This window comes from Vipera ursinii (assembly GCF_947247035.1).
Source record: "Vipera ursinii genome assembly, chromosome: 7".
Lineage (NCBI taxonomy): Eukaryota > Metazoa > Chordata > Lepidosauria > Squamata > Viperidae > Vipera > Vipera ursinii.
This window is the reverse complement of record NC_139521.1, coordinates 30482564-30503177: the sequence shown is the minus strand read 5'-3', so window position 1 is coordinate 30503177 and position 20614 is coordinate 30482564.

The following is a 20614-nucleotide window of genomic DNA, read 5'->3' as shown; positions in this document are numbered from 1 at the left end:
ATAGATCCAGGAAACTACAGACCTATCAGCCTGACCTCAATACCTGGGAAGATTCTGGAAAAGATAATCAAGCAACAAATCAGCGAACACCTTGATGCAAACAAAGTTATCACTAAAAGCCAACATGGGTTTGTCAAAAACAGATCATGCCAGACAAATCTTATTTCATTCTTTGACCAAGTGACAAAACTAGTGGACCAGAGGAATGCTGTAGATATAATTTACTTGGACTTCAGTAAGGCATTTGATAAAGTAGATCACAACCTACTACTTGATAAGGTAGGAAAATGTGGGTTAGATAGCATCACCACCAGATGGATTTGTAGCTGGCTGACAGGCCGTACTCAGCGTGTGGTCCTCAATGGAACTGCATCTACATGGAAGGAAGTGTGTAGTGGGGTGCCCCAGGGCTCTGTTCTAGGCCCATTGCTCTTCAACATCTTCATCAATGATTTGGATGAGGGGATAGATGGGGAACTCATCAAATTTGCAGATGACACCAAGCTGGCAGGAATAACCAATACTCCAGAAGATAGGTTTAAGATACAGGAGGATCTGGACAGACTTGAACACTGAGCGCTATCTAACAAAATGAAATTCAGTTGTGAAAAAAGTTAAGTTCTACATTTAGTCAGGAAAAATCAAATGCACAACTATATTATAGGTGGTACCTTGCTCAATAGTACAGGTGAAACTCAAAAAATTAAAATATCGTGCAAACGTTCATTTATTTCAGTAATGCAACTTAAAAGGGGAAACTAATATATGAGATAGACTCATGACATGCAAAGCAAGATAGTTCAAGCCATGATTTGTCATAATTGTGATGATTATGGTGTACAGCTCATGAAAACCCCAAATCCACAATCTCAGAAGATTAGAATATTACATGCAATCAATAAAACAAGGAGTGTACATAGAACAATGTGGGACCTCTGAAAAGTATAAGCATGCATATGTACTCAGTACTTGGTTTGGGCCCCTTTTGCAGCAATTACTGCCTCAATGTGGCATGGCATGGAAGCTATCAGCCTGTGGCACTGCTGAGGTGTTATGGAAGACCAGGATGCTTCAATAGCAGCCTTCAGCTCTTCTGCATTGTTCGGTCTCATGTCTCTCCTCTTTCTCTTGGCAACGCCCCATAGATTCTCTATGGGGTTCAGGTCAGGCAGGTTTGCTGGCCAATCAAGCACAGTAATCCCACGGTCATTGAACCAGGTTTTGGTGCTTTTGGCAGTGTGGGCAGGTGCCAGGTCCTGCTGGAAAATGAAGTCAGCATCCCCATAAAGCTCGTATGCGGAAGGAAGCATGAAGTGCTCCAAAATCTCCTGGTAGACTGCTGCGTTGACCCTGGACTTAATGAAGCACAGTGGACCAACAACAGCAGATGACATGGCTCCCCAAATCAACACAGACTGTGGAAACTTCAAACTGGACGTCAAGCATCTTGCAGTGTGTGCCTCTCCATTCTTCCTCCAGACTCTTGGTCCTTGGTTTCCAAATGAGATGCAAAAGTTGCTCTCATCAAAAAAGAGGACTTTGGACCACTGAGCAACAGACCAGGTCTGTTTTTCTTTAGCCTGGGTAAGATGCTTCTGACGTTGTTTGTTGTTCAGGAGTAGCTTGACAAGAAGAATACGACATTTGAAGCCTATGTCTAGGATCCGTCTCTGTGTGGTGGCTCTTGATGCACTGACTCCAGCCTCAGTCCACTCCTTGTGAAAGTCCCCAACACTTTTGAATGGCCTTTTCCTGACAATCCTCTCCAGGCTGTGGTTATCCCTGCTGCTTGTGCACCTTTTTCTTCCACACTTTTCCCTTCCACATAACTTTCTATTAATGTGCTTTGATACAGCACTTTGGGAACATCCAACTTCTTTTGCAATTACCTTTTGAGGCTTTCCCTCCTTATGGAGGGTATCAATGACGGTTTTCTGCACAACTGTCAGGTCAGCAGTCTTCCCCATGATTGTGATTCTTACTGAACCAGACTGAGAGACCATTTAAAGGCTCAGGAACCCTTTGCAGGTGTTATGGCTTAATTAGCTGATTAGAGTGGGACACTTTGAGCCTAGAATATTGCACCTTTTCACAATATTCTAATTTTTTGAGATTGTGGATTTGGGGTTTTCATGAGCTGTAATCCATAATCATCACAATTATGACAAATCATGGCTTGAACTATCTTGCTTTGCATGTAATGAGTATCTCATATATTAGTTTCCCCTTTTAAGTTGCATTACTGAAATAAATGCACGATATTCTAATTTTTCGAGTTTCACCTGTAGTAACTGTGAGAGAGATCTCGTAGTCCTAGTGGTTGTTGTTGTTAGTTGCGAAGTCGTGTCCGACCCATCGCGACCCTATGGACAACGTTCCTCCAGGCTTTCCTGTCCTCTACCATCTTCTGGAGTCCATTTAAGCTCACGCCTACTGCTTCAGTAACTCCATCCAGCCACCTGATTCTCTGTCGTCCCCTTCTTCTCTTGCCCTCAATCTTTCCCAGCATTAGGCTCTTCTCCAGTGAGTCCTTCCTTCTCATTAGGTGGCCAAAGTATTTGAGTTTTAGCTTCAGGATCTGGCCTTCTAAAGAGCAGTCAAAATTGATCTCCTCTAGGACTGACTGGTTTGATCGCCTTGCAGTCCAAGGGACTCGCAGGAGTCTTCTCCAGCACCAGAGCTCAAAGGCCTCAATTCTTTGGCGCTCAGCCTTTCTTATGGTCCAACTTTCACTGCCATACATTGCAACTGGGAAGACCATAGCCTTGACTATACGCACTTTTGTTGACAGGGTGATGTCTCTGCTTTTTAGTGTGCTGTCTAGATTTGCCATGGCTTTCCTCCCGAGGAGCAAGCGTCTTTTAATTTCTTGACTACAGTCCCCATCTGCAGTGATCTTGGAGCCCAGGAAAATAAAATCTGTCACTACCTCCATTTCTTCCCCATCTATTTGCCAGAAATTGAGAGGGCCTGATGCCATGATCTTGGTTTTCTTAATGTTTAGTTTCAACCCAACTTTTGCACTCTCCTTCTTCACCCGCAACAAGAGGCTCTTTAGTTCTTCTTCACTTTCTGCCATTAGAGTGGTATCATCTGCATATCTTAGGTTGTTGATATTTCTTCCGGCAATCTTAATTCCAACTTTTGATTCATCTAGCCCTGCCTTTCTCATGATGTCCTCTGCATATAAGTTAAATAGGCAAGGCGACAGTATACAGCCTTGCCGGACTCCTTTCCCAATTTTGAACCAATCAGTGGTTCCGTGTCCAGTTCTCACTGTTGCTTCTTGGCCCGCATATAGGTTTCTCAAGAGACAAATAAGATGGTCTGGTACTCCCATCTCTTTAAGGACTTGCCACAGTTTGTTATGATCCACACAATCAAAGGCTTTAGCATAGTCAATGAAGCAGAAGTAGATGTTTTTCTGGAACTCTCTAGCTTTCTCCATGATCCAGTGTATGTTGGCAATTTGATCTCTAGTTCCTCTGCCTCTTCGAAATCCTGCCTGTACTTCTGGTAGTTCTCGATCCACATACTGCTGGAGTCTAGCTTGTAGGATTTTAAGCATAACTTTACTAGCATGAGAAATGAGTGCAATGGTGCGATAGTTTGAACATTCTTTGGCACTGCCTTTCTTTGGAATTGGAATGTAAACTGATCTTTTCCAATCCTGTGGCCACTCTTGAGTTTTCCAAATTTGCTGGCAAATTGAGTGTAGCACTTTTACAGCATCGTCTTTTAAGATTTTGAATAGCTCAGCTGGAATACTGTCACCTCCACTAGCTTTGTTGTTGCTCAGCTTTTCTAAGGCCCACTTCACTTCACATTCTAGGATGTCTGGCTCGATGTCAGTGACCAACTCATTGTGATTATCAGGGTTAAGCTCATTCTTGTATAGTTCTTCTGTGTAATTTTGCCATCTCTTCTTAATCTCTTCTGCCTCTGTTAGGTCCCTGCCATTTTGGTCCTTTATCATGCCCATTTTTGCATTGAACGTTCCCTTCATCTCTCCAATTTTCTTGAAAAGATCTCTGGTCCTCGCTATTCTATTGTTTTCTTCTATTTCTTTGCACTGTTCATTTAAGAAGGCATTCTTATCTCTTCTAGCTATTCTCTGGAATTCTGCATTCAATTGGGCGTATCTTTCTTTTTCTCCCTTGCCTTTGATTTCATTGCAGAGATGTTAACGTAAGAAATAGATTATTTTGTTATCTAATTTTACCTTCCAAAAGACAGAAGCAGATGAAAAATGTGAGGTTCTTTCCTGTTGGCTTTTTTGAATTAGCTGTTTTAGATTCTAAAAGTTTAGTTCCTAAAGAAGTAATCCTGTAGTGCAGGCTCTTTTATGACTCAAGGACTTCAACTCCCAGAATTCCTGAGCCAGCATGGCTCAGCTTGGAAACCTCTCCCTTTCCCCTCAGCATGGCTGGCTCAGGATTTCTGGGAGTTGAAGTCCAGTTGAAGTTGAAGTTGAAGTCATAAAAAAGAGCTAAGATTGCTAGCCCTGCAATAGGCTTAGGAAAGCCAATAAGGGAACTGGGTTTTTTTTTCCTGCAAAAAAAAGGTGCCGGAACACCGTTCTGAGCATTTTATGAGAAAAAAAGCCCTGCTGACAACTGATTTATCATTTAAACAGTGGGAGAAGGCTATATTGTAAATGTGTGTGGCAGTGGTAAAACTAAATATAAGGTGTTACGGGATTGTGTTTACCTGATTTGAAATTGTATTTTGTAGTTTTGTTTGAATGAAAGAGTAGGTGATGCTAAGAGACAGAAGGCTTTTGGAATAAGAAGAATATGTACTGATATTTGGACAGCATGGATATTTGTACTATAACAATGTCAAGGTTAATTCATATGTTAAAAATAAGTATGTTAGATGTGCCATGTTGAGAATATGGATTATATACAAACCAGATTGTGCCTGAAAACACCTTTTGTGACTCTCAAAACAATAACCATGTTATACCCAAAAAATAATGGGAAAATACAAATCGCTAACATTATGAAATATTATGATTTTTTTCAAGGGAAATATAAAATAAAACAAGAAAAGAACTGGTGGCCAAGAGAAATGTGCTGTTATATTCCAGTCTGATCACTTTTTTCTAACATTCTCAATACTAAACATTCCTAGTTCCTGCTACTTGTCTGTAGGAATTATGCTTTTGTCACCTCTACTTTTCTTCATCCAACAGTATATAGCCCAGGACTAAATCTCATGTAACCCGTCTTTATACTTTAATCCAATTTGATAAGAGAACATTGATAAGCCTCTGCCAACTATGGTTTCAGGGCAGCTGCAGATTTATTTAACAGACATGCAATTCAACTTATCCTTAATCATTTGCTTATTAAAATGTCACGGAGAACTGTTATTAGTTGAACTGATCATTGGCTACAATAATAACATAAAAACCAAGTATATATTATATTATCATACACATAAATTATATATATAAGATATGAAAGGTCCAGCTACAAAGTCAGTATCCATTGTATTTTGTATAAAGTTGTAGCCATTACTAAAATATTGCTTGCATTTCTGAGTAGGACAGAGAAAGATTTTGTTAATTAGGATTATAAATAGTAATTAAATAAACAACTGAAGTAATTAAATGTAAAACCAATTAAGGGTGTTCAAGAATATACTATAGATATGGTGCATCATCTGCACACATAGCCTACAACCTTTAAGCAGTTGGTGATAGCCTTCATAGCTTCCTCCTGATTCCTCATTATGCAGTCCTACCTGTGGAATGGATCTTCTCTGCATATAGCTGTATGTCTCTATGATTTTCTGAAGGTAATGCTGGCTATGAAGTGTTTGAAATGTGTAGCACTGAATATGGAAGAAATATTAATATATCCTGTGAACTTCTCTCCCTCTCCCATTTTATTCTAACATATCCCTATGTTTTTGAGGGCTTAGTCTTGTCTAGTACCTGGAGGGCTTCCCACTTTAAAAAAAGATTTTTAAAAATGTTATTATATAGTAAACCTATTATTAAATACAACTATAAATGTTAGGTAATAAAGCTACAGGTGTTAGTGGAAAAATATGTGACCACAATAAGCTTATGACATTCATGCCCATTCAGCTATTAAGTGAGTCACCACAGTCATTAAGCAAAACACCATAAAGATTGTGACTTATGATTTTACATCTGCATTCTCCATGAACTCTGTTTGCTGCAAGCTAATTGGGAAGCATGCAAATGGCAACCACAAGACCACTAGCCTCTCTCGTGGTTTTAAATGTGTACCATGTTAGAGTCCTTACCAGCCATGGTTCCACAAATGATAAATGATGGTCAACAAGGTAGTTAGCTAAGCAGGAACGTTCTGACCAGTGTTTATTGATGGCAAATAATAGCAAATAAAGTCAGCACTGAGAGTGACTTGCTCCCAGTGCCTTATATACAGGCAATCCACTTAGTTCCACCCCCCCCATCCAACCAGCCAGCATCCGGCACCTGTCCCCAAAACCAGCATAGCTGGCCTCCACCTCCCCCCTCCAGCGTCATCTCCAGCAGTCCAGCATGCAACCAGGAGCCTCAGCTGTTCAGCAGCCAGAGAGAGAGCAGTCAGTATGCAGCCGGGAGCTTCAGCTGCTCAGAGGTCAGGCAGAGGGATTCCCAGGCAAAGGGGGATTCCCCTCCTTTTCCCTTCCCTGAAATGGCAAGCCCACGGGGCTTGACATACCAGTTGAAAAATGCCTGAATGCTGATCGCATGACCGTGGGATGGTGTGACAGACAGAAATGCAGGATTTGTCACAAATTTGAGGTTTTTTACACTATTATAAATATCAAATAGTCACTGAACAAGGCAGTCAGTAAGCAAAGGCTACCTGGGTTGGAATACATATTAGAATGTATTTTGTATTGTAACAACTACAGAATTATTCAGTCAGTAGTTGGCAGTGTTTAGTTTGCATCTATGTTTTTAATCTATGGTTTTTTATGTTCTGAGGAGAGTTTCTTGTGACAGTTAGAAACCATTAAGCAGCAAGGCTCATGGTGACTGTACACTGTACACTTTATTTTGATCTGTACGGCTATGTAACCATCCTCTGCTACCTATCTGTATGGCAATATAATAATCCTCTGATACCATTTCTATAGAATAAAACAGAATTTATAGCAGGTTATGGGCCCAATACTCACAGAGTAAACCAGAAATGAACCCAGTATAAACCAATATAAGCCCAGATTAGAGGAGAAATGTGAAGTTCAGCACAGAATAGAACCAGCTACAGCAAATATGCAAGTTATAGCCACAGAAATAAGACTGTAACAGAATTAATTAATTAATTAATTAATTAAAATGGCCAATAACAAAGGTGAAACAAAGTTTACATTTGTGAATCTGAGAAACCAGAACCACCAGTCTTTGAAATTCAAGATGAAAATGCTGCTAATAAGGAAAGGTATGTGGAAATGTATAAATAAAGTTAGGCCAGAATGATGATGAGTGGACAGAGAAAGCTCAAAAAGCTCAGAGCATAATCTCTCTTAGCATAGAAGATGATCAAATCATACATTATGTAAAGAAAGACTTACAAAAGATGCATAAAAGAGCTAATCTAAGTAACAAACTGTATTTGATTAGAAAGCTATATCAAACCAAACTGATGAAAGGCCAAGATATGCAGGATTACATACGGCCCACAATGGAAATGGTTGAATGTCTGAGAGATATAGAAGAAATAAAAGATTGTCATGTCGCAGCATCAGTGGAGGGATTCAGCCAGTTCGCACCACTTTGGCAGAACCGGTAGCTAAGTTTTTGTTGCCCAGGCCCAGGATTGACTTCTGGAAGAGGCATCCACACAGAGAAATGGTTGTCCACATATTTGAATCCCACCACTGCACAGCACTATTACTTAGTGGATTACCAGAAAGTTATAAAATGCTTGTCACAGTGTTTGATGCACATCCAGATGATGAGCTAACATTGGAATAGGTCATGGATAGCTGACTCAGGAATTCTGGGAGTTAAAGTCCATGAGTCATAAAAGAGCCGAGGTTGCCTACCCCTGGAATAGGTTAAGGGCAAGCTTATAGATGAATATAAGCATAAAAAAGAAAACAATAATGATAGTATTTCTGTCACAGAATCTTTTTTAAAGATGGAAAATTGGAATAAAACAGTTACATGAAGCAAGATACATGTAAGTGCTTTGTGTGCAAGAAAAAGGGTCAGTTAAAAGCAGATTGCAGAATCTGGAAAGCTAGAATGCCAAAACTACAAAAAAGTCAAAAGTGTGAAGGAAGAAACTGATTTTGCTTCAGATAATGAACATGTGTTTCTATCCCAAAGTTGCACTTCTTCTTTGAAAGCATGGTGTGTTGATTCAGGACCTATGAGTCACATGACAAATGACAGAAATTTCTTTACTCACCTTGCCAATGTAAAACTGAAAAAAATCACCACAGCCAGGCAAATAATAGAATCAGAAGGAATAGGAGATGGTTTTCCTTAATGTCCTATTTCTCCAAGTATCACCAGAAAGATACTTGTGAAAAATGTACTGTATGTCCCTGCTATTGAAACTAATCTTTTGTTGGTGAAGAAGTTCACAATGTAGTGAGGTTTAAAGGAAACTGTTGTGTCATCACAAAAGGGGATATCTTACTTGCAAGAGCCAAAATTACAGATAAACTGCATCAGTTGAACTGCAATCAGGTAGTTAATACTGCCAAGGAGAAACATTCAAACTGCATTCACACATGGCATAGAAAACTTGAACACAGAAGTCCTGATATAATAAAGAAATTAAGTATCCAAGTGGAATAAAAGAATAAACCAGGCCACAAGAAGTTTCAAACAGGCAATACACAAGAAGCAATAAAGGCATCCAGCCAAAAGTCTGTCCTATATTGCTCGTGAAGCATTAAAACCCTGAGATGGGAAGGAGAATCCAAAAGAGACTGTAGACACCACCCTGATCCCCCACCAAGCTGGAACCAGAGCCAGAGCCAGAGCCAGAGCCAGAGCTCCAGTAGCTCCAGTAGCTCCAGTAGCTCTAGTGCCAGCTCTTTGGAGAGCCAAGGCTGAAGCTGCAGCAGTAGCAGCACCTCTGTGGACAGCCAGGACAGCAAGAAGAACAGGAAGAAAAAGGACAAGAAGAATCATAAGAAAGAGGAAACAGAACTAAGATCAGAAATGGGACTATTATAAGGAGTAGTTGTTGAGTGGGTTGGAATACATGTTAGAATGTATTTTGTATTGCAACAATTACAGAATTATTCAGCCAGTAGATGGCAATGTTTAATTTACATCTATGTTATAATCTATGGGTTTTTTAAAATGTCCTTTAGAAACTGTTAAACAGCAAGATTCATGGTGACTGTACATTGTACACTTAATTTTGCTTTGTATGGCTATATACAGTAACCATCCTCTGCTAACAATCTGCATGGCAATACAATAATGCTCTGCTACCATTTCTATAGAATAAAACAGAATTTCTAACAATCAGTATTCATCTTAAATTGTTCAGTACACATTCTAAAGTAGTATCCCCAATACAACTCAATTCATTAACTAGGTTCCTGTCAGTTTGTCTTTGTTGTTTCAGTGCAATATAAAAATCTCAGTTCTGTGATACTAAAATAGTCTCTTAAGCTGAAACAATCGTTAGTCTACATTTTGTTCGCAGAGATGCCCAACATTATGTAAGTCAGAGATTTTTGTTTCAAGTAATAGACAGGATTTCTGTTACATATGGACACTTGAAAATGTAAACATTGCTAGTAAATATTGCCAGTAGAAAATTGTAAATGTAAAAGAAAGGAATCTTTTCACTAGAGACTGAATAAAAGTGACCCTATATTTCATTTCAGTCAGAAATGTGTTAACAAATAGCATTTTTTTCTGCTGCACAGTTTCACATGGAAATCACACAGATAAAAGCCTTCAACACTCTCCCTAGTACCTTTTCTAACATTTGTCTGTTACCAGATATGTGGCAATGAATGAAAGTACAATCTGGAATGATTTTTGCAATGTGCTAGCAAGATGGATCTGAATGGATTTTACATTGTATTTATTCATTCCTCTACTAGTTGGAAGTATTATAGGTTGGGTAATCTATTATTGTTACAAGGAATCTTCATTGTGATGAGGAATATCTGACTGAAAATAAATTTTACTTATTTTTTTCCTCACTCTTTACTATGTTGGTGCAAGTTAATATCTTCTGTCTCTGACTTCTAGAGGCATCAAGAAATTTCTGAAGACAGCATTAAAGATTTTCTGAATCAGTGCCTATTGTTTAGAAAAAAGCACAGACACCCCTCCTCCTATGTATTACAGATAATATTTTTCTCTTTTTATTTCATAAACTTTCTTTAAACATAGAGATTTTATATATGTCATCTTACTTATAGGTCAGATCATAAATTTATTTCTGTCATCTTTATATCCCTTGAAAAAGCAAAGTTGAAGAGTGCTGTGGGGCAGACTTAATTGGTTGAAACACTTTTAAAATGTGATGCAGTGTGATTTAATCAGACCATGGCACTAATGCATTTAAGCACTCTGTCCACTAGAAAATTATATGAACTTTTATGGACTTCTAAGTGCCTGTTTATGGCTCTGTACAAGAAGGTCTTTTGCAACCTACATATTGCAACCCTTTTGCTTGAGGTTAGAGTGTAAAAACAACCCAAGTAGGCTCTGAGCTGTGAAATATATCTGATGGCTAGGAAATAAAGTCACACTTCACAAAATGTATTGTGTGTGCATTTACACACACTCCTGAATATCTGAAATGTTGCCAAAAAACTCCACAGGGAGTAGTTCAGGCAGAAATCAGGAGTCAACATTGAGTTGAGGAGGAGCAGGAAAATCAGGAGGAGGGGGGAGGAGGGGAGGAGGAGGGGGGAGGAACGGACTGTATTGTATTTCATATTTAGAAGATTATGGAGTATTTGCCTAGAATAGCAATGATTGGAAGGAATAAAATATTATCTCCAGTCTTCCCTAATCTAAGCTTTCAAAATAAACAAAATGTTTCTCAGCAAGAGATCCAGAGCTGTCTTTATAATGTTTTTATTTAGACTATTGTTAGGAATTTATTTTTCATAACAAAATGCAAGGTAGATAAACCTTGGTGCCAAAATCTTATGTATCCAAATATCAGGACCTGAGATGCAATCCCAAATTCTCTAATAAATGTACTAATAGAAGTGAAATAAAGCACTCTAAGCAAGTTGAAAACTTATACAATGAAACTAAAATATAACTGAGCAAACCAGCTGCTTGAACTGATAATATATCTTGAAGGCAAAGTTATAAAATGCTTTGATAAGCTTTCAGTCTCATTAAAAAAAATCAAGCTCTATTTCATACTGTAGCTGATTTGTTTGCTTTTGACCACCCGTAACTATATATATGTGTGTGTTGTCTGGGACCAATTTGCTTAATAGTACACATTTGATCTTGCTGGCCTGGACTGAGGGGGTTTTAATTTAATTTTAATTTTAATTTAATTTTAATTTTAATTTGTTTAATTGTGGGCTAGTCTTATTTAATTCTATTTTAAAGTGTACTTATTTGTATTGTTTTAACTTGCCCTGTAAACCGCCCTGAGTCCTTCGGGAATAGGGCGGTATATAAAATCAATTAAATAAATAAATAAATAAAATCCTAATCTCTACCCCATTTTTCCTGCCATTGATAAAACACATCCCATATTTGGAAATATTCTGAGACTTTTTGTTCTTTAATTTTCAATGTCAGTCTGTCCATTTCTGCACAGTCCAATATTTTCTTGATTATCTCTTCTTCAGATGGTATTTCTTCATTTTTCCAATGCTGGGCAAATACAATTCTTGCTACTGCTAATACATGCAACATCAAATGTATGTTTTCTTTATCATATTTTTCTGATATTATACCTAATAAAAATAATTCTGGTTTAAAATCTACATATTTTCTTAATATCTTTTCTAGCCAAATATGTATTTTTGTCCAATTTTTTTTTGTTTTAGGGTATGTCCACCAAATCTGATAGTACAGGCCTGGTTTTTGCTCACATTTCCAACAGTTACTAGACATGTTTTTTGAACATTTTTGCTAATCTCACAGGTGTTAGATGCTATTTATAAAACATTTTATATAAGTTTTCTTTATAAGCACTTGTCATTGTCAATTTATATTTTCTTTTCCATAAATTTTGCCATTTCTCTAATTCTATATTGTGCCCAATTTTTTTGCCCATATTATCTTTATTTTTTTCAATTATTCATCTTCCATTTTTAGGTTTAATAAAAAATTATACAGTTTCTTAATCAATTTTTCAACTGATGTCAACAAAATTTTTCTAGTGGAGTTTTCAGACAGGAGAGGATATGAGTGTCATATCAACTAACTCATTCATCTTAAAAAGGCAATACTTAAATCCTATAAATTGGATCCAAGTGCCCAACAGGCTAAGTTATGGATGATATTTAATATATCTCTATATACAGTTATTAGCGTGATGTGATGGACTGATTTCAAGAAAACAAAACTGTTAGTATGTGGAAGGGATTAAAATACTTTTGTAAGAGACTGGATCAAAGCTATATCTCAACAGGCTAAGATCACAGCCAACTGAGCACTTTCCATAGATTTTCAAATATGCAAAAGTATCAGACAAGGATATCCACTTTCTTCCCTATTATTTATCATAGAAATGTTGGCAGAAAAAATTTGATGCAACAAACAAATAGCCCGTATCCAAATCCACATGGAGGAATTTAAGTGTTATGATGCAGTACTAACCATTACACAAGGTGCAATAAGATGGTTGATGAAAGTTATCCAAGTCTTTGGAGAATTCTCTGGATAGAAAATCAATGTTCAAAAAACAAAAATAATTACAAGATACTTAATGGAAGAGGATGAGGGCTTTCTGCATAAGGAATCTAGCTGTCATGTAATAGAGTCAGTGAAATTTCTTGGCTTGTCTTTGACAGGCAAAATCAAGAAATATGTTATGACCATATTATTGATAGCTGGAGGGGAAGAGCTTAGCTATAACAACAAAGGATGGTCTGGTGCTGATGCTGCAAAAGACCATAAATTGCTCATGTTCAAATTCCAAATCAAGCTAAAGTAGAAGAATAAATTCAGAACAATTTACATGATATGACATTGAGCATATACCCAACATTTTCAAGGACAACGTCTTGTCAAAGAGAAATCAGAAAAAGTTGTGTCATTTTCAGCCCTGCTTAAGTCAAGCGAGCAATGTTAGAGAATGGAAAAGGAGATAACATCTCATCTTCTATAAGTATTCCCTTTGAAGAATTGTTTGGATAATATTTTTCCGAAGGGGAAAAGGGCTGCCCATAGTCTCTTCAACGCTTTATCATTACCGAAAGAAAGACTGCTCTTTTTTTTTTGGCTTGTACTGTAACCGAACTGGAAATAAATTGGCTCAACTGCTGAACACAGTCAATGTAATGGGATCACAGAGGTCTGTAGTTTCTTTTAAGTAGCTCAGATACTTGTGTTGTTGGGTCCTAAAAATCTGCTACTTGAATTATAGCTAGTGCAATTTTGGCACAATAAATGAAATCCCATCTGCTCAAAGATGACCATGTAAGGTTATAAAAAATATTACACATAAGAAGTAGCAAATTTGAGTGTTCCACATCTTATGAGACTTCACAGCAAGACAAATTAAGAAAAGTTCTTTGATTAAGAAATCAGCTTGAGCTCATATTTCCTAATTAAAATGAAACAAACCAATCTATCAGTGGGGGAGGAATTGTATTTTATTTATAACATTTACAAGATACTTGTATTTTTGTTTGTTTGATTGTAAACAGAGTGCCACTTCTTTCTAGGAACTTACTTCATTAAGAGTTCCTAAAATTTCCAACAAAATTGAATGTGCTATTGTTATAGAGCAGCATTATCCCAAAATGGCTTCTATCAGGATATTTTCTGTTATTCTGGAATCAAACATCCCTCTTTCCTCCTTGCTATTGCTTTCTCCTCTTCCTGGTTATAGTTTTCTTGTTCAGAGTTGGCATTTTCTGAGCTTGATTGTTTTGCTTACAGAAGTTTCATTACCCAAGTGCATAAATATACCTGCTCCAAAAGTGGCAGGGGGAAGCTGTTGTATATACTATAGTAGCTTCCCTGCCTTGCTTGGCAACAGAAAACATGGATGTGAAATCCTTCTGATAAATCCAACATATCCACATAGTCACCATAATGATTCAATTTAAAAAATAGATCTATGACAGCCAGTCACAATTAATAGCTAGATTATTTCTGGCAATGGAAAATGAATTATGAATACTGCTGTTAAAATTGGTTAATTATAAGAGCACAACTAGCAGTGTATACCATTGAATGTCAATTTCTCCATTCTGCCAAAGGGCCAGAAAATGTTCTGGCAATACTGTTGCATAAAGGATATTGCAGATACTACAAATTTACAGAAATATGATCACATCCCTTTAGATCAAAAAGATCCATTTACAAATGTCAGCATATTGGCCTCAACAATCTGGATCCTCATTTTACCAATCTCAGAAGGAGGAAGGCTGAGTCAACCTTGATTGAACTCCTGGCAGTGGGCAGGAGTTCTGCAATACCAACCACTGTGCCATCACTGTGCCACCACAGTTCCTAGAGGTCCAGTTACATTTCCAATAAACATTCAAAACACTCTTATTCATCATTGATAATTTATATGGCATTAAATACTATCAGTATATAATTTTATAAAAGTTCTCTTTAAGATTATAGTTCAATGTGAAGTTCTGTTGTTAACATATTTTCTCCTTGCTCTAACTTTATATTATAACCTACATTTCTTGCCCATGGAATCATACAGTGTTGAATATTTTCACTTTCTAGGTGAAAGTGAAAGTTAAAGCATTTTATAAACCTTAGCTAGGAGATGTTCAACATTAGTATAGAGTATTGTTTAAAATTTATTTTAGCACCTTCAAAACTGCATTTTTAAATCTACAGCAACCTTTATTATAGTTGTGTATAGTAAACTAGTGACACGTATGACCTTCTAGCTCCAAGTCCTGTTTTAATTTGAGAATAAGCAGAAGAGATTATTTCACTATAAACTTACCAATTGGAGCTCACTATAATTTCCTTTATAAAAAGGCTTCTTAGGGTGACCCCCAAAGAAGTATTTTAGGAAAAATACTTTTTATTTATTCCAAATTCTACAAATGGCACACCTAACAAAATGATTCTTGGAATCTCTGTTCATTTTAACTGTATCATACCACAGATAGGCCTGTCATTCAAACTTCAATCCATGACCTTCTAAATCTAATAACCTCGTTTTTTTAAGGTCATCCATTTGTTCATCTAAACCAAATAACATGGATCAAAATACCATTCTAAATCTGGAGGACCCAAACTCCTCTTTCTTTGGCATCCTGCAACAATTTATACTTAATTCTTGGTCTTTATCCTTGCCAAATAAATTTGGAGACGTCACTTTATTATTGCTTAAATGGACCCTGAGTTATCAATATTGGCAATGTGTGAAATTTAAAAAAAAACATTTTTGATGGGACATTCATCTTGATCACAGAGATCCTGCCCAATAGAGATTATTACAATTTATCATACCTAAGTAAGTCTTTCTTAATATCATTCTAAACAATACATATTGATTTTGAAACAATTTAGACTGTGTCTGACAATATCGCTCCAAGATATTTGATATTACTTTAATATGTTACTGTTCATTTATTGTGACTCCATTGGGTGCATTGGGTGCCATTATTAATCTTATTACTTTATGCCACCTATCTCCCCAGAAGGTAACTTTAGGTGGCTCACAAGTTATAAAACAAGTAAAAATAATTACAGCATTAAAACATTAAAAACTATACATATTAGAATATTGTTTAGAAAAAAATTACTAAAACCAAAATTGAGCAAGGTAAGAGACATATGGGATAGGGATGAAGTCTTCTTACCCCTGTCAGTCAACTCCAGAGGTGGGTGGCCCCCTCATGGTCCCAGGCCAATAAGCAGTCAGGTTTAATACCCCTCCAGAGAAAAGGGAGGTGGCAGTTCTGTTGCTCCTAATTTTTATTCTATTAATTATGCTTCTGTTTGTATGATTTTATTTTAATACTATTTTTATGATTTTACTTTCTAAATGATATGTAGGGCTTGAGGAACAACATCCATAGAACTCATTCTTAAGCATAAAAAGAGAAGTTAGCTTTCAGTGAAAGAATTCTACCTTCTGTGGTTTTGTGGAATTTAGCATGAGATGAGAGCCAATTTACCTGGAAATACTTTGTTAAATTATAAAAATGATAACCAAGTATAATTAAACATTTTCAATGTTCTATCTGAAAAAAATGAAACCTATAGAATTTATTTCAATGAATGATCAGCAGTTTACATAAACATAAATAATAAGAAAAAAATTTCCAATATTGTTTACCCTTGCATCACTGTTACTTTATTTTCATTGTGACAACATAAAATGTAGCTTCTCAACTGAATTTTCAGCCAGTAATTACCATCATCCTCTAGGCTTGTACCTTAGTTTTAACCATCCCTCTTTCCAGTTTGATCGAGCATTTGCAAATGTAATAATGTATTGATTCAAATGCATCTTAACATAGAATCCATTGTGCACCAAAATGGATTTAGGATGAGTTTTTGCTGCAGGGATTAAAGCCATGCCTTTAAGCATCACTTTTTAAATATATCATTAATCACAATTTATGTTCTTTATAGATAATTATGGGACACACATGATGTACATTTCAGAAAACTTTGGAATGAAAACATTTAATTATTTCAGAGTGTTAACCTTTTCTATTCCGCTCATCTCTGCAATCCAACTTAATGTGAAGTTTATAGCAAAAATAGTATTTTTTTATTTTTCAAAAATGAGTACCAGCATACAACATTTGATTTGTTGTGGTGAACAGTAGAGCTTGCCCATTTAAGAGCTTCACAATAAGACAGAAGTAATATCTGCATAAATTTTCTGCTACTTTGGGATTCTGAAAGTCTGTGTTATTTGCCAGGAAGGAGTGAGAATAAATCCTTGATGGATTATATACATAATAAGAATGGTTGCATCTTATTCTTAACAAGATGTTAGAGAATTTTTTTTTGTTTCCTGCCTTTATTGTTTTTACAAATAACTCAAGGTGCCCAGCAATGAATATATTCAACCCAGGTTCCTCCTGCTATTTTCCCCACAACCACAACTCTATGAGATACGTTGGGCTGAGAAAAAGTGACTAGTCCAAGGTTACCTAGTTGTCTTTCATTGATAAGGCAAGACTAGAACTTACAGCCTCCCACTTTCTAGCCAGGAGCCTTAATCACTACACCAAACTGGCTCTCAAGAATAAGATCTGAATAAAAAAAAGAAAGCACCTATCAATTGTATTATTTTTAGTTTTCTATATAAAATAGTTCTAGATAATGAGTTAAAACTAAATATAAAGTTTAGCAACTTATGAACAAGGAGGATTTCATTTTTGGGTCATACATTTTCATAAGATGGTACAACAACAGAATATAAATTAATGTAGACCATCTTCTGAATTCTACTTATTTGTTGCTAATTATGATGTCCATTTCATGCAGTCTTAATATTTATGTTTTAAATATAGTTTGATCATGAAACCTGGAAGGTGAATGGTCCTATAATCAGTCATATCTTTCTTACTATTCTTTGGGGCACTATTATTGCTAATCCCTAGTCCTACTGAGAAAAAAACCTCTTTGATCAATGAATGCAAATGGGGATACTAGCAAGGGTGTCCAATTAGAACATTCTAATTAATTCAAGTAATACATAAGCACTGAGATTTTTTTCCCCTACCTTCCAGAATTTCATTATTTTAAGTAATATTGTTTAAGAGGCTGACATCCAGCTGTCCACTTGCTTAGACTATATATTGTTTTGATTGAAATTATTATTGGAGTCTGCACACAATGAATATGAGCAAAGTAAAAGCTATCCAAAGCCAAATGAAACTATTTTATTCAAGAAATTGACCATATTCCTGGAGTGGATATGTATATGGTATATTTTGTCCATAAATAGTCTCTGAGAGATCAAAAAAAGAAAGGAATAAGCTGGAAAACAAGGTGATTTTAAATTCAGAAGAGCGGAGTCCTTTGCAGCATGACAGCATGACTATAATACATGTCTTCAATTTCTGAAACAAAATGTGTCTTTTCATAGTATCACATGGCAGCTATGTTAGGCAACTGCATAGTTCTGGGAAGACAGGTGCTTGCTTTAACGATGCTGTAGACATGTTTCTTTTATAGCTCTTCAATCTCCAAAATAACATTTTGCTTTAAGAATAAAGACTGTATAGCTATACTAGCTATGATGTTCTGGGTACATAACAACTATTTTTTCAGCTTTTTGTATATATGTTTTGAGAAGTATTAGGGTATATTTATAACAGATAAATAGATAACAGAAGGAATGCTCAGTAGCAAGTGTGACAATATGTTCTTTAAAGGCATTTTAAAACCATAGATGAAAATAAAAATTAAATCTAGGGTTGTTATTGTTTTTAAAAAAATCAAACTTTATATTTGATGTCCAGTGTATTTTATATGGATTGCAAACTTCATAGAGAATCAGTGTTATTTTATCTATCAATGGGTTTTAAAAATAGTGAGGGTAAACATAATGGAGAGAAAATACCTTGAGGTAATTGTTAATAAAGCCTGATTTATAGATGTGTTGCCGTACGCAGATTCTTAAGAGTCTTTGTAATTTTCCTTTTGTTGAACTAATAAATAATTAATTCCCAAAGCTTCTTATTTTCTATATGGGTATCCTTATTGGGCAGCATGCTATGTGAGCATTATGTTAGATTACTAATAGATTCTGGAGGAATAACAATAGCAATCATATTTGTAACTATTGTTTATAAAGTATGGGTTTTATATACATGAAAGCAAATGCATTTTAAGAAGACATTATGTCTTCTTAAAAAAAATCAAATTAAATACTAATTTTAATTTATTTAATTGTAAACTACATGTTTTTAAATTTTTGTTCTTTAAATTGACAGTTCACTCCCAAAAAGCAAGAAAAATCACATGAGGATAATCTAAAATGAATAATGCACTCCTTCTCTAATTCCTTTTTTCTATAAATTCTTCCCTCATAAATTGGTTCTCCATTGAAAATAAATAAATTAATCAATAAATACACTATCATATAATATATACCTAACATCTACCAAGCTTGTCTGATATACTGAAAGCAAAAAAACTGTTATTTTCAGTAGTTGTCATTCTTACTAGATCAGTTTAGTATCTTCAGTGACAAAACATTTGCTCTTATATCAGTTGGACAGTCTGTTTGATAGAATTTTCCTTACTAATTTTTATTTTCTGTATTTCCATAAGGTAATAGCCCTTAGATATATTTAGAATTTACACTTCGCATAAAATCAGACAAAATCAATCACAACATAGATGAGCCTGAGGATGACGGATGGGATTCCGTCGAAACGTTGCTCCTACACCTTCAATTCTACGTGGGAAAAAACCCAAATGAGCAAAGATCCATACATACATACATACATACATACATACATACATACATACATACATACATATATATATATATATATATATATATATATATATATATATATATATATATATATATATATAATTTTTAGATTGCTAACAAAGAATTAAATTAAATTACTTAACAAATACTTAACACACACACACACACACACATATATAGAGAGTTATTATTAAGAATATATATATATATATATATCAGACAAATTTTAAAAAATGTATTTACCTATGAAAAACAGCTTAACAAAATAGTGATAACAATGAAGAACCACAAATATTAATAGAATACATAGGGATTCATTCACATACATTTGAAAATTCTCTTTTCTAGTCAGATAGATGGATGCATTTGCTGGTTGTGGATTCTCCTACGTTTGCTCTAGTATACATCTCAAGTTTTCTCACTCCTGGTAATAATAAATTTTGCAAATATTCATAAAATATGCAAATTAAATTCATACTTATAAAATATGATATGAGATAATTCATAGAATAAATATAATGTCATCTGATCTTTCTTTAAGCATGGAAAGTATTATTTCCAGGAGAACCAGGTACAAATCTTGAAATTTCTGCCTGAAAAGATCAAAGAATATTCCTTGGTCAGAGATTACTTGGAATCCTGTATCCAGTTTTGTGCATTGGTATCTAAAAATATTGGCAAATTTGAAGCAATTTCAAAGGATGGTTATCAGGTTGGCAAGGGAATTGGAAACTAAGTTCTACAAGGTATAGTTAAGGGATCTGGCTATATTTAACAGATATTAAAATGGTTGTTATAGTGAGAAGGAAGTAGACTTTCTATCTGTTGCCCTAGGAAGTAAGTTCAGAACCAATGTGTTGAAACTGGAGGGAAGTAGGGTCAGTCTAGTTATTAGGATGAATTTTCTAACTGTACGTAAACAGCCAATAAGTGAAATTGCTTTATCAGACGTTAAATATCACTGTTTCCTGGAAATCATCAAACAGAGGTTGAATTATCTGACTAAATGTTTTAGCAGATCCTGTGATGAATAAAATTCCTTA